Raw genomic sequence first — 15472 nt, forward strand, 5'->3', positions numbered from 1 at the left:
AAAATAACCACACAGCGGAAAGGTATAGGTATGCTTCTATACAGAGTCTACATTTTGTGAACTATGAAACTTTGAAAGATACATGTTTTGTGGTGTTCTGCCTATAGCTCAACGATACCACAGATTGCAATCTGTACCATGACGAGCACTGTTTTCCTTTGGCGATTTTCCTAAATCAACGCCTTTCTTGGTGTGTGGCTTCTGAGAAATTGTCGGCTTATGTTTGATGTAAGAATTATAGTCCAAACTAGAAAGCAGATACATTGAATACCATAGATGGCTATTACCTTTAATCCCCCCTGTATTTTACATATGCCCAATTCTATGACAAGACAGGAGGCTCATATTATGCAATACAATCTTTACTCTGAAACCACAGCAGCAAAGAAAATACTTTTACAAACAAAAAAGTTTCCACAACAGAACTAGATAGAGTTCAATGTCAATGTATGGGGAACTCCCCAAACCATCATGGAGGACAGGTCATGCCCTGCAGGGGACCAATGAGCAGGGACCCTCTTCTATATATGTCCATTACTCTAACCCCAACCCCTCTTTCTTTGCTGCTGACACCACAGAGCTAAGTCACCCCTTTCAGTTGTGTCTTACATTGTTTGTCAGTAGTAGGCTTTATTAGTTTGAATATGGCATATATGGTAAATATGTGTTAATTACCTTTTATTATAAAGGAATTTGTGTATTTGATACAATGTATCTGGATAGCCGCATGCGGCCGTTGGTTTCATTTTGGTGTCTTTCAAAAAGAAAATATGTATTATGCTCATACATCTTGTTTCAGCTGAAGCAGTGGTGCAATGGTTGAATTTCGGACTACAGTCCATGAGGTTGTGAGTTCGAGGGAGCTCTCTGATTTATTTCTTCTTTAAAAATTTCTCGCGCTTGTAAACTCAGGTGTTTCTAGTGCATTAATCAACTCGCTCCCGGCGTGCGCGAGAGCAGTGTTGTTTACACTGTTCCCTCTTCATTTCGCCTGTTTGAATTCGTGCCCCTTGACAGATTTATGGTCACCTGGGGATTCCAGGTGCTGCAGGCTTTGGGTTCGGCCTGCCCCTGTGGCTTATGTTTGTAACAAAAGCCTCTGTTTCAGTACTGAGCCAAGTTAGCTCAAATATAGAGCTGCAGGTCTCCCATGCAGGAAGACCCGGGTTCGCGGCCGACCAGCGCATGTTTATTTGTATATTTTAATTGTTATATTTTAAATAATTGTATTTTACAGTGGAGGTATTTGATTGTCACCTTTTTTGCTCAGTTGAGCAGGGATTTCCTAATGGGCATTTGGTTGGTTCATGACTTCTTCAGAAAGATTATAGCACAAACATTTTAATAGTAAAAATGTGGTTTTGTTAAATGTTTGTAATTTCGTATCCCTGGTGACACAACACATTTCCTTACCTTTAGTGCTGGAAAGAAAGAATGTTTACTGATAGACTGTGGGTTTGTTAGGTCAAAGTCTGACCATCCAGCGCAAGAGCCCGATGCACTGCCAGTCTGCAGTTTTATTTTATTTTCTTTGTTTATTTATTCATTTACTTATTTCTTAAGTTATGTGCTTTGCCTTCACTGTAGGTGCCATAAGTTCGGTTTCAGGTTCAGCCTGATTCTATTGCGAGGTTACCCCCTCGTGTACTGCTGATTATCACGCCCTGCTCGGGCGAGCAGTTGGAGGTGCACTTGCTCAGTGTATTCCTTCCTTAAGGTCGGCAGCTTTGTTTAGGTGCTGCATATGGCTGACGCCATTGTTTGGTCTTGTAGGCGTGCAGTAACCTGCTCGGTTTCAGGCTTCGCCTTGTTCCTACTGCGAGGTGCTCCCTCGTGTACTATTGGTTGCCTCACCCTGCTGGGGTGAGCAGTTGAGGTGCGCTTGCTCAGTGTACGCTTTGATAAACAATATGTTTAAGTGTTGACTGGAACACATTTGCGTTTTTTCAGAATTGTCAGTGGCCCAGAAAGCTCAGTGAGTATCAGCTTATATAAGGGCCGGGGATTCGGTCCCCTGTGAGGGCGTAACCCCTCTTCTTTGGATATTTTATATATATTTCATATATTATATATTCTTTATTTATTAAGTGCTTTAAAGAAAAGAGTGTGGAAGTGGTTGTAAACAGACCCATATGGGGTTGTACCTTCCTCTCTAACCATCTCTCTGGTGTTATCATTCATCTTTTAGTTAAAAATTCTGTCACCCTTTACCTTAGTTAGTTTCAGGACAACTCAGTCCTTTCCTTAGGTTTTGATTCCCGACCTCAATTGCTCCACCCAATACCAGTGCTGATTAAGCTACAGTATTTTCTCTCAACATGAGGAAGAATAAAGATGATGCATTATGCCTCTATTGAGGTCTGTAGGGCTTAAGGCTCTCTTTAGTGGGGACGTTTGTTCTCCCCTACTTTTGTCCCATTGGACATTCCTTATTCTTTTGGTTCTGGTGGAGACAGGGTCAGCTCGAGGGTAACCGTTCAGTTTTTTACATGACAAGTTGAGCAACCATGTTTTACTTGGATGGAGTGTTTGGAAACACTTGATGGTATCAGTTAGACGAGTTGCCAAATAATAACTTGCTGGCGCCTGCCTCATGTTTTTCCTCCCAAAGCTTGGCCTATGGTTCAGCTAACCGTCTAACAGTGTGTTGCAACTTCTCCTCTGCTCGAGGAGTACACGCAGGCTTCTGTACCCTCATGAGCGTTGCTTAACCTCTTTAGAGTGCTGTTTTCATATCCGAGCTGACCGTTCTGATACAGGTTCCTAATTTTGGAAAGGTCTACATCAGTCTTTTATCCTGCTGAGATCGATAAGTGAACACCTCACACCACACAACGCTCGTAGTAGTGTTAAGCACCACTCATATACCTGAGGGTTCGTAGTACTGTATAAGTACTGTTTTGCTATGGACAATGTGCTTAGTTTTTCCTTCCCCTGATTCCCTTAGTGGCCAGTCAGCCTCACATGAATACAGTGACTCAGACCTCAGGGTTGGAGGGGACAGTGGTCCCAGATTTCTTCTCAACCTTGCATTTACAGGGCATTGGTAATTATCCAGAGTTCTTTCCCCCTCATTCCCCTTCCTGCCATCCTTGGGGGAGATTGCATCATAATATTACACCTCTGGGAGTATCCAATCGTTTCAGTTTTTTCCTTTTTACAGGAGTTCTGGCGGGTGACCAGTGCAGACTCGCACTGAGCATTTCCCTCCCGTCTGTTAATTTCCTTTGTGCTAATCTCTGGTATTTCAATAAGTTAACTGGAGTCTGTCCAGTCAGGGGATTGGTTAGAGGCGCTAGTGGGTATTTATTTCTCTTAACGGTGTAAAGCGGGGCTTTAATGTGGTCCTCAGGGTAGTTTTCTTTCTGGATTGCAAGGTTTTTCCTTTGGATAAGTGGGGGAGGTTTCTCCTCTTTTGGGAAGGCTCAATATCCCTTGGTGGGATAGAGGGGTCTGGGAGTGATACTATCCCCCATCCACGTTATGACCCTCTATCACGATGCGTTCCAGAGTCTATACATTAACTTTCAGACGGTGTCTGCCGCTACGATTACCAGAGTGCTGGGATATATATTTGGTTGATGACTTGATTATCATAGTCACCTGCATGGCAGGTGGACCTTTGGGGTTTTCACAAGAGTTTGTTTGCAGCAAGGTGCCAGCTCAGGGTGCTGTGAGCTTCAAAGATCTGCAAATTGGCTGAAATATAGGTTGGACCTCTTCTGGTGTACACCTTCAGTTTAACCATTTAGTGATCAGTTCTTTGCAGTTTAGAGTCTTGCTAAGATTTTGGAAATTTTGTGTCCTCCTTCGGTTACTTTTGATCCGCTAGGGGATTTATCACCAGGGAGGAGGGATCAAGGTTCAAGCACCGGGCATACCTACAAAGGAGTTTAGATATCACTATAATGATAGTGATTGGATGTCGGATACATTTTTTCTTCTTGCCAAGTTTGGCCTCTTAAGGATCAGGTTTATAATATCTGCCTTTTGTCATGGTAGCAGAGTCCTTCTTCAAGAGTTCGGGAGGTCTGAGGGTCTCCGTGTTGGCGGTTTGACGGGTTAGCTTCTCAGGTGGGGCCGTCTCTTCCATTCTGCTTCTGCCTCCAGAAGACTTCCCTCCTTAGTATACACATATGTCTGAAGACAATTGTAGATTAATTCTATTGCTTTTCAGCTCCGCTCAGGATGGATTGTCCTATTACAAAATTTATAAAAATGATTTTTTACTCCCATTTTACCCTTTTGAAGATTTGTCTTTCCCTCTTGGTTCCCCAGTGTAGTTCTGTGACATGCCCTGTTTCTAATGCGATATCTTCCTTTAATGCATGGGATGGAACCTATAAGACTTTCACCCCTATGGGGTACTTTTCTTTATCACCAGGAGAGCTAGGTGTTTGTTTTCATTGGTTTGCTTTCTAGGTCCCCAAAAATGGTACGAATTTAAGTGTTTTGAATATTTGATTGAACAACATAGGTGTTTATTTCAGATGGTTTTGTCCTAACCTATTAGTATAGGAAAACTTTGTTCAATGTTTTCCCCTCTTTTAACCAGTTGGTTTTGGTGGCCTGTAAGGAACGCTGGATTTGGCACATTCCTGTTTTTCTTGCAGTGGATTTGACTTTGCCTTATAAGACAGCTTTTTGGGCAATCTAGTCTTGGGCAATTCTCTGATTGGTCAACAGATTGATTTAATGAAAGCATTTAAAAAATGTTTCCTTTCCTATTATTTTATTATATTATCTATTATATTGGATCATTTTGTACGTACTAATGAGATGCAAGGGCTTTGAACTTGCATAATATGAGCCTCCTGTCTTGTCATAGAATGACTAATCCCCCACACTAACGTGAGATGGGGGTTTAGATTCTATTAAAGACAAGGAGGCGATTATTATCCCTCCCACCCACCCTGAATATGATATGATATGATATGACAATTGTGATACGCATGTACACAGGTGGTTCAAGTGAGAACATTCTTTGGTTTGTTGTTCTTCCCAACCACCCACCCTTCTTGCTTGTTGTTCTTACAGGTACGAGTTGAGGTTCTGCTCAGGAGTGTGGATCGCAGTTACAAGTTCTGGAGTGCGTGATTTCGGCCACGAGTTGAGGTTCTCATCAGGAGTGTGGCTCGCAGTTACAAGTTGTGGAGTGCGTGATTTTGGATGAGAAGTCGTATCCAGAAGAACTTCGGCATAGATTCAGGCTGCGGGAAGGTGGAGATCTCCAGTTTCGATGGATTCTTTCTCCGCGCTACGCAGTTCAACCGTTTCATTGGACTTCTGGTGCAAGACAGCTGCAGAAAGAGGGGTTGGGGTTAGAGTAATGGACATATATAGAAGAGGGTCCCTGCTCATTGGTCCCCTGCAGGGCATGACCTGTCCTCCATGATGGTTTGGGGAGTTCCCCATACATTGACATTGAACTCTATCTAGTTCTGTTGTGGAAACTTTTTTGTTTGTAAAAGTATTTTCTTTGCTGCTGTGGTTTCAGAGTAAAGATTGTATTGCATAATAATCGCCTCCTTGTCTTTAATAGAATCTAAACCCCCATCTCACGTTAGTGTGGGGGATTAGTCATTGTTCCATACATTAAAGTGTTTTGCGCACCCTGCGTAGCCAGGGAGCTGAAACGTGCGTGCGTGCAGTGCCCTTATAGTGTGAGCTAGCATGAGTATTCACATAACAATAGGTGTGTCTGCTGTGGCTAGCACTGTAGACAGCTCGGGCTGCGACAGCTCACGTGAGCTAGCGACGCAGAGATAGACACGTATTCCTGCGCGCGCTGCCTCGCGAGTCGGAGCGCAACCAAGGAGATCCCCACGTGCTCTCTGTGAACTTATGCCTGCGTGGCTCTAAGAGTGAAAGCAGTCAAATCACCTTTTCTCTTTCATTTCCTTTCATTGCATGCTTTGTTTTGGAAGAATGTTCATTCTGGCTAACGGTTACACTTTGGAGGGAGCATTTACAAATGTTTCTATGGATATGCCTGTTTTTTGTGGGTGCTAAATGCAGGTAGATTCCATAGAAATGCTTTCGTTTTACACCTGTATAAAAAAAATGTCATGCAGCAGTAAAACAAGGAAGAGACATTGGAAGGAGGAGTAGGAATGAATGCCAAATCCATTTCCTGACCCTACTCACTCCTCCTTTAAATGTACTGATAGTGAAAGTGAGGGGTTTAAAGATGATTTCTTCTTTTTACTCATTACTTTTGCACTGCACCGCGTATCAAATGCCGCCTACACCCCCATCTTATAGTATGATGTATAAGAATAATCTATAAGGCCATTACACCTGCCTGTTTTTGCAATTTTCTGGAAAATCATTTTTAAAAAAAACTGTGCTTAGACGAACCACTCCGTGGAATTTACACTTGTGGTCAAATGGAGCCCGTGGAAATGCCGTCTGCCGTGCATTAACGGCAGGTGGCAGTTCACGCTTGCAAAACAGAGTCTAAAAGCAAGCCGCAAACCCATGTTTGCCTAGTTTTATACTTTATGTTTGTACTGTGTTTCACAAATGTGGAAAATTGCACAGATGAGGCCAAACAGCACGTAAGCAACAACGCTACCTGCTTACTGTGTCAAATCCTCTTCACATGTAACGGCATTAACCAGTGCCCTGCTGGTAGCCGTTGATCAACTCAAGCACACACGTCCTGGCATTAAGAGAGAGACCCCGCTCTACATGACGGGGGCTGAAGGACAGAAAGCCTTGTACGAAATCAGCCCTCGATTGCCAAGTAATGCCGCCGCCAAATGGCTTCACCAAAGACGTGCACCGCAGCTTCTTGCAGAAATCCAAACGAAACAACCGCAAAGTGAAACGCAGGACGTGACTCGCCACGGGCCCTTCCTGTCAGATGATAAACCTCTACGTGTTTCGGCTGGAACGAATGAAAGCCGACAAGTCATGTATTTGGCCTCTTTCGTTGAAGCAAGTTTGGGCGAAAGGGCCTGAACTATGCGCCTAGAAGCCCTAATCGAGGTTGAGCGGTACACGTGTATCAGATAAGCATGGACCAGAAGATGCTCGAAAAACGCCCGCTAGGCAGTAAGTAGGGCTTTGTCGTGTTGCGTGGAAAGAAGCCAGGGGCCGGGATGCTGGCCGTTATTTTTCTGATGTCCGTGTTTTCGTTCTTTTTTCTATGACCATAGTTTTTTCATAGACTATGGAATAACAGGAACAAAGAACAAGGGATATGCCTTTTCTTTTCAATAAAGTTACATCCTTTGCAGATTTCTCGAGGCTTCCTTCTTTGCAGCCAAGTTCGCAGAACAGCGTGCGCAGTGGCAGTCTGCCCTCTAGTGGAGGGAGAGGTAAAGAGAGTCACGGGATTGGACAACATGGAGATCGATCGGGTTGGATTGCATTACGCGTGTGTTCCAAGCTGCAGGCTCTAGTGTAGGCCCGGACACTACATACAGCTGCATGCAAAAGAAAGCCAAGTGGCTATTGATGCCGGAACACGCATCCACATCCCAGTAAATTAACGTATATTGGATCTCTATGTTGCTCTTTCATTCTGTTTAGAACTGTTAATGGCACAGCCAGCCCCTTCACATTATATATAACATGCAGAAGGAAAGGCTATGGCCCAGATTTACAGCCCGTTTTCCAATTGGGTTGTACCATTGCAAAAATGCCCTTTGCACATCAAACTCTTTGCATGGGAAGCTCATGTCGCTGCTACTATGTTCTCGAAGTGCTTCAACTTTAGCGATGAAGGCCGCTTTCCCCCCTGCTTTATCTCGCGATGTTGCGGTTTAACAATTCACCCATTATTTCCCAGTGGAACACAATCTGACGATGTTAGCCTGTAGTTTCACTAGATCATGTATATAAACGGATGACATTTGTCTTTCAACCGAGCTTAAAAGTAAAAAAAAAAAGAAAGGTTTTGTGTACACGGTTGTACATGTCAGGCCATCGCTTCACTACCGCATCTGCCCCCACTGACATTACTCCCCCAAGACACAAACGAGGATGGGGCTCGTGCCAGGCGGTCTCGTCATTAGTTTAACGCTTCTTTCTGGACGTTTCCATTTTCCGAGTGGCGTAAAGATGTGTTTCCCCAGGATTAGCCAGCCTTGTTACACACCGGGTGGACCCCGGACCGCAGGGCCACCCGTGAGAGTTACCTGCCCGAACATGTGTGTGGTTTGATGGTTGAGTAGTTATTTTCACAGCTTCTCCTAAAAAAAACAAAATGTGTATGATTCTGAGAAGGCCTCATTATGTTGTGGAGACTCGATCAAGTAATCAGGTTCTCTGAAAAATCCAGAACTCCTAGAAACAGCTCAACGCCATCACCGGGTGCTATTTATTCAGATAGTAATGCACAGGTGCTGTCCATCAGCTCCCACGGGAAGTCCTCTAAATGAGCAATCGTTGTTACTTGTGTGCAGTGATGATATCGCTGGGATATTGGTATCATTACTCATTCACGAAAAGGATTTTGGAAGTTATCAAAAGGTTATGTGATCAGAAAGAGGCCCCTGGCCACACGGAAAGTACTCTTTTATATTTTTTATTTTTCATTTAGTTTATTACAAACTTTTGAAAAAAGAGAACGACATGAACATTTAAAATATACTAAATTTACAAATCCCTTTTCATAAAAATCGCCTTCATTTTTACATGTTTTCTTATCCTTTTTCTGTTATAACTGGGAAACTAGTTGTATTGTGTTATTTCCTTCCATCAATTTGTCAGGTCACTTCCAACATTTTATTTTCAAGTTGTTTCAGAAATAATGTAAGGGCAAGTGTCAGCTTTTTGTGGGTGCTACTATGCATGCTTGACCACCATTCGTCGGCACCATATGTCACGCCGGTGCTCAGTTCTGGGACCAAGTATTTGGTTCTTTGAACTCTTAGTTCTGAACACTTAGTTATGTACTCTATAATGCCATAAAACACCAACGTTCCTGCACTGTCTTTTTTACATACATGGGGAGATGTTGTATTTCTTATAATGTATGGTAATACAACTTCCCCTAAAAATCGTATTGCTTGCTCCTTCTGATGCCAGAGATTTCCCCGTCTGGAATATGTCAAATAAAAACGAGAAACGTTTAACGTATAAACAAACACACACCAAAAGGCAATTAGCGAAGGTTTGAAACAAAAAAAAAATACTGCAACAGTTTATTAAAAACTCAGTTTAAATGCAGAGCTTGTAGAATAGGATTGCATACACATAATTCCATAAATGCCTCTCCACAAACTATTCAGTATGAGGTTGTCTGAGAAATGTAGTTCCAAAGAAAAGTTGTAGAAAGGCTAGTAATCCTTTCAATTAGGGAAATGCTTTAGTGGAAGCAGGTTCAATCGGGTCAGGGAGCTGCCTTTGACACCCTGGGCCTTATTTGCAAAGTGACTTTCAATGGCATTCCCAATTGTGACACACCTTTCTAAATCAGGGCCAAAGTGCTTGGTACGATAGGCTGTACTAAAACGTCAGAGTCATCTGTAATACAGTATTGCATTCGGGGGTAATACCATTTCCTTACTACTAGTGATCAGTGGTGTGACCTGTAGGGTATTATAAGAAAGTCATGCACACACGTGTTTATTCACATATTGCACACTTCAATGTATTCATGAGAATTTTCTGAAGATACATGACGATCTTCATACATTTTCTGAAGCAATCAGAATATCATTGCAATTCAGACTTTTCTAAATCGGCTTTTCCCACCTTAAAGGGATGTTCTTCCCAACAGAAATGTGCTTGAAGTTTCAGAAGTTGCTTTCAGTCTCTACAATTGTGCTCTTCCACATTATCAGTTTGCTTCTACCTTGACACAGGGCACTCCTGGGCTCTAATAGTGAAGGTTTGTGACTTGCGGATCGCAAGCAGTGGCGTCGCTAGGGGAGGTGGCGGGGGCCTGGGCCCCACCTCTGAAATACTGGGCCCTCCCCCCACGTCAGCTGGGCTACTCACTCTGCACTGTCTGCAGTGCTGTGTTCACCCGCACAGCACACACACATGGCCGCAATCAACAATGAAGAGCTGTTAAGTTCCATCTGCCGTCAAGACCAGCCCGTCCAATCAGAATGTAGCACACACAACTGTGAATTAAGGGTAATTAGTGAATTAATGGTTTTGTGCCTACATTCTGATAGGAGTGGAGGTGTAGTGGGGTTTGGTAATTGGTGTGCACAATAGCTGCTCTGCAGGAGTGCTTGTGACGTCACCCATTCCCTCTCATAAGCGGCCCCCCTGCTTTTATCTGTGGCCCTCCTACTTTTGTCTGTGTCCCCCTTTGTGCCCCCCTCTAAATTTAATTCCTGACGACGCCACTGATCGCATGGCGATGGAATCAAAGATTCCTTAAGGCACTTGCGATTGAATTGAACTCTGATGCCATTTAGAAACATAGTCCACTCAAGGGTTGTGCAACTGAGATTGGCATGCAGAGTGAAGCACACGACAATCGGAACGGTGAATGCACTACAACTGGCAAATGCACTTTGGGTTGGCATTGCATTATGGTTTTTTTACAGGTGCATGTGAGTGCAAACCACAGATGAGCTGGTGTCTGACCTTTCTGCAATACCACCCCAGATATCACTGCAGCGATCGATCAACACACTGCTGCTGATGCCGTCAGGGACTGCACCTGAATTGCATAGATGGTAAGTGACAGAACACATCAATGAAGTGGTGTAGATGACTACAAGGTCTCCTGGATCTCCATTATGCTTTTGGTGGCAGTTGTGTGGTGTAAAGAAATTCTGATGGACAGAGTAAACATTGCATTCTGTTCCCAGCTGTTACTCCATGAATATATGTGTAGTAGACTGCAAAATGTATGCACTGGAAAAGTGAGCGGTCGGGCATCCAGGCCGCATGCATATGAGATGCACCCAAATAGAAGTTGTTCTAAATAGTTTACAGTCAATGCCATATTCCTCATGATAATATGAAGAGATCAGTTTACTGAAGGTCAATTCACGGCATAGGAACAGAACTGTATTTGGCCAGGCAGTGACAACACAGTCATATACAGCATTCAACAAAGGAGTGGAACACTCCAATACCACTACCTACACTCTCCCACACAATGCCGTGTCATCCTCATTTTAGCTGTGGAAGTGGCTGCAAGTGTGCACAGTCATTTCAGCAGTATGCTTCGTCAAGGCCATGATGGTATCAGTGCTTTTAAAGGATATAAACACTAGTGCACAGGGGGGGTACAATGCTTCAGTCATAAGGCAATAGCTCAGGGGCACCACGCAGGGCAACACAGATTTCAATCCGGTCCTGCGCTTAGCGACTGTTGTCCGGTATTGACCATGTTTATTAATTACATTAAGGACGCATAATGGCCACATACAAATGATGGCACTGTTGAGAATTCGGGAGAGTTATATCAGAATAAATCCCACATGGCCCACTCAGTTTAACTAATATGAGGTCTGCACACAGAGCTTATTCTATGATTTCCGAGGTTGCTTGGATTCTGGCTGTAAAGCAGGACTATATGGTAATAGGACTTGACCTCCAAACCAGCATGCATGAACCATTTTGTGTGAACCACTTTGGAATGCATTGTCTGGGGAGGATAGCTCAGGGGCAACGTGCTTGCCTTGGAAGCAAGATGACACGGTGATATGATATGATATGGCATTTATAACGCGCCTATACACAAGTGTTTCGTGCACCACAGGTTCGATACCCAGGTCGGCGCTTAGAAACTTCTGGGTATTAAACACGTTAAAAATAACCTATCATATCATATCATTTGCTATGTAAGTCGGTCAAGAATTCTTTCGTTTCAATGCCTAGTTTTTTTTAATGGCGCTGTTGCAATTTACTACTCTGCTAGCTGACTAAAACAATGGTGTAATGACATGTAAAATGATGACCTAGATATCATTTGAGCAACAAAACACCAAAAGAGAATATATATAAACACGGTTGCAAAGAGCAAACAAGAAGCTACGTGCCTCGATCTGAAAGCTATGCTACAGGAACTGAACAATGTGTTCCTTGACATATGAGATGGGTGCTGTATAATTTGCATCACTCTGTCTTTTGATGTTTTCTTAATGTGATAAGCCCAATTTAGGAGGAAAGAGGAAAAGCTCCCAATGAAGAATGAACCACTAGGTTATGTATGCATGTATGTGTCTCTGTACCACGAGGAATAGTATGATATGTTTTTAAATAACCATACCAGTGTTTGAAATGTAACTACGTGTTGTTTCTTCGCTGCGTATATGTCTAGGAATATAGCACAGTGAGAACAGAGCACAGTGAGAAATGATCACTGTGATATTCCAACATGTTTGAAGAAATAACACAGGGCAATGCAAAACGGCCAATTAGAGGAAAAGGAACATTGTCAGTGTCTTTTCCGCACTAATATAGATACCTAGACTAATGGGTTTGGAGGTTAGGCGGTACTCAAACACCTGGCACCAAGGAATGAAATAACATGCACGATTCATGCCTGTTGAAATGTCTGAGTGTTAGGACACCTTTAGACATAGTAAAGCAATGCTGGGGCTCTGAAGCATGTTTACTCACGCGCCATCAAGGATTCGTGCGTTGGATAACCTTGGGCTGAAAAGTGAGTATTCTTTATATGTTGGTGCATTTAGGATCTTTTCTGGCACACACCTGGTCCAGCAGGCAGTGGGCGATGGGACTAGGAAGGGGGGCAACAAGGAAGGTCATGGTGGTTTTAACAGCGGGACTCTAAGGAGTAGACAAGGTTATGGTGAAGACCGTCCACCACCCAGTGAAGGTTGCAATCTGGGGACATCATAGCTATGCATATGCTCACAGAGGGAAAGAGGTGCACCTGAGCTTGGTGGGCAGTATGCCACATGGCTGGAGGGCCTTGGGGTGCATAGTGATCAGTTGTGAAGACGTGGGGAGGATGAGGGGGCACACACACGTTTATAACGCTGGTGGTTATTTATTGTATCTTTTATTTCAGGTATTCTATGCAGATTGGACCTAGCACTGGAGGTAATTGTGCTCTCTACAGAGAGCGGGGAGTCGTAAACATCGATGCCAGCAAAAGAGAGCACGAGGAGGGCTTCAAAGAATGTTTACAGGAGTGAGCGGTGCAGAGAGAAAGGAGGTTTGCACTGTGGTGCCTGCTTACACTGAACAGTGCCTGCTCTGTTTAAAGGTAGGCTCACCTCCTTTCGACATAGTCTACAGGACAGCTGTCATTGTGAGATGCATGGCCAACCTCTAACAGTCCAAAATCCTTTGGGGCTCCAACATAGGCCAGACTGTTTCCTTCACTGTCTCTGTAATCCTCGCTGTATGATGCCCCGTTTCTGGACAGCACCTAGCACTCTCAACAAGTGTAAACATCCATGAGATTGAACTGCCAGTTTACAGACACTTGTGATCAGGGGCAAATATGTAGTTTATATTTGTTTGACAGTATATGGTGCATGAAACGCCTAGCTTACTGACATGCAATGTCTACAGACTTCACAGCAAATAAAATGGATGGAGTGGTTCAGATTTTATTTTTATTCTATTTTTATTTATTGGGTATTTATAATGTGCCTATACACAATGTGTTTTGAGGCAAGGCAAGAGGGTGGTGGAACAGGGAGGACAAAACAAAAACGATCCTACTAGGCCTTGTGACATTCAGATTCTGCAAGACCCTTAACGAGAAGTGCGTGGGAGTGGGGAGTGTTGGTCAGGCCAGAAGGGCCCATGAGAAAGAGAGTGCCAGGGGAGGCCAGGTGGACAGAGGCAGGGGGAAAGCAGAGAGTTCAGGGGAAGGAAAATCCACAAAATAAGTGCGAGGTAAGGGGCTGAAAGGATGCAGGATCAGCCAGGCTAGTGCAGGGGGAGGGGCCCAAAAGGGCAAGTGCAGGATGAGAGGGGGGTCAGGGGAGACCAAGTGCAGGGGTAGACTGTACTAAGGGGGCCTGTGCCCTTTAAGACTCTGAGGGAACCAGGCAGCCAGTCAAGGAATGCATTATTAGAGGTAAACAGGAAGTTGAGAGTTGAGACTTGTGTGGAAGTAGGGAAGTCCTCCATGTCGGATGTTTTCAAGGGGTCAGGATAGTTGGCAAATGATTGCAGTACAGCATTTGCCAAACATGGATTTATATGGTTCCAAATTATTAGGCTTTTCAAGATCTTTGACTCTTTCTAATCAATGCCCTTGCAGACACAATTCACACAGCTGTGAAAGGAGTTCCAACGCTGTGCATGGCTTGCCTTTGCAATGTCTGCAATTGTCTCCTTTCCAGCTACAATTAATTGATGCTAAGGACTGTGATTGCTTATTGGTCTATTTTTTGTACGATCTCTCCTGACCATTCCTGTGACGTTGGTCTTTATGAGCTTTTCTCACACCGCATGCCTTGAAGTAAGGCTTCCGGTGCCTGCGTACATACGCCCTTTGTGTGTCCTACAGGGGAATATAGGTATGGGTTTGTATCCTTAAAACGTGCGCTATGACCACTCTAACGTATTGTGTGTTGGCAAGCTTCGCCACCTATTCCCCAAGGCCAACCCACAAAGGCATTGATCAGACAGTAATGCAACAAAGTGGTTGGAATAAAGGTATCTCGCGCTCTGCCTCTTAGAGTTAAGTACGCTTATGGTTCATAGAAGTAAGTTTGATATATCCTCTGAAAAAATTCTTCCAATAGATGGTTTATTAGCAAAGTGGGTCAGCCGACACGTGTTTCGGCCTTAGTCATCCTCAAGGTCGATGTAAACTCGAAATAAAAATGTGAATCATAACTGACTCTGAAACACCGGTACAATTCTAATATATCACACCTTGTGTTGGTTGCCCGCGATTGCATTATGAAGAGTTTATACTCATGCGTAGATACGTGAATTGGGATTCATGAAGTGCACGTGTTCAAGTTACAGATGAGTATATTCTGCCGAAATATCTCCTCAGTATACGTCCGCGACCAGTGTCATACTGCAGTCTCAGGTCTAACTACCAGCGGCATTCTGTGTCCTATGTTTCTGTGTATTTTTTCCATAACGAACTAGAACCCCCTTCAGCACAACAACCCCGAAATATAAACGGTTAAACAAAAGAGAAAGCCATGAAAAGTACTTTGTTAAGCATGTTTCCCTGAATCAATGCATAGCTGTAGAAGTCATTGTTATGACGCTGCCCAAACATTACCATTGTTTTCCTTTTCACCAATTGATGCACTTAGACCTAATTGCGTTCCTGATAAGCTAATTCATTCGGTTTACTATTTTATTATTTTATAAAAATGATTTTGAGAAAATATTATCCCGTGTAATAGATTTCTGCTCCTGTGTGATCTCGCTATTTGACAATTTTGACAGACATTATTGATTTTGCTGGAAACTGCGGCTAACCAGAAGGGGACAGTGCGGCAGTTTTATGTAACAAAAGGCACAGTGTCATGTCAACTGAACTAAATGTCGTACAAAGTGACAACAGGACAAAAACGCCTTTCAGGCCTAATTTTCT

At 43.5% G+C, this 15472-nt stretch overlaps 1 long non-coding RNA gene across 1 annotated transcript; it reads left to right on the top strand.

Annotated features, from left to right (window-relative positions):
* Positions 1-549: 549 nt before the first annotated feature.
* LOC138511515 (uncharacterized) lies at positions 550-5521 on the top strand. Its single transcript, XR_011280625.1, has 2 exons — positions 550-656; positions 5038-5521. It is a non-coding gene; the product is annotated as an uncharacterized lncRNA (long non-coding RNA).
* The last annotated feature ends 9951 nt before the right edge of the window (positions 5522-15472 follow it).

The sequence above is a fragment of the Ambystoma mexicanum genome, chromosome 6p, assembly GCF_040938575.1.
Source record: "Ambystoma mexicanum isolate Mex_15411 chromosome 6p, UKY_AmexF1_1, whole genome shotgun sequence".
Lineage (NCBI taxonomy): Eukaryota > Metazoa > Chordata > Amphibia > Caudata > Ambystomatidae > Ambystoma > Ambystoma mexicanum.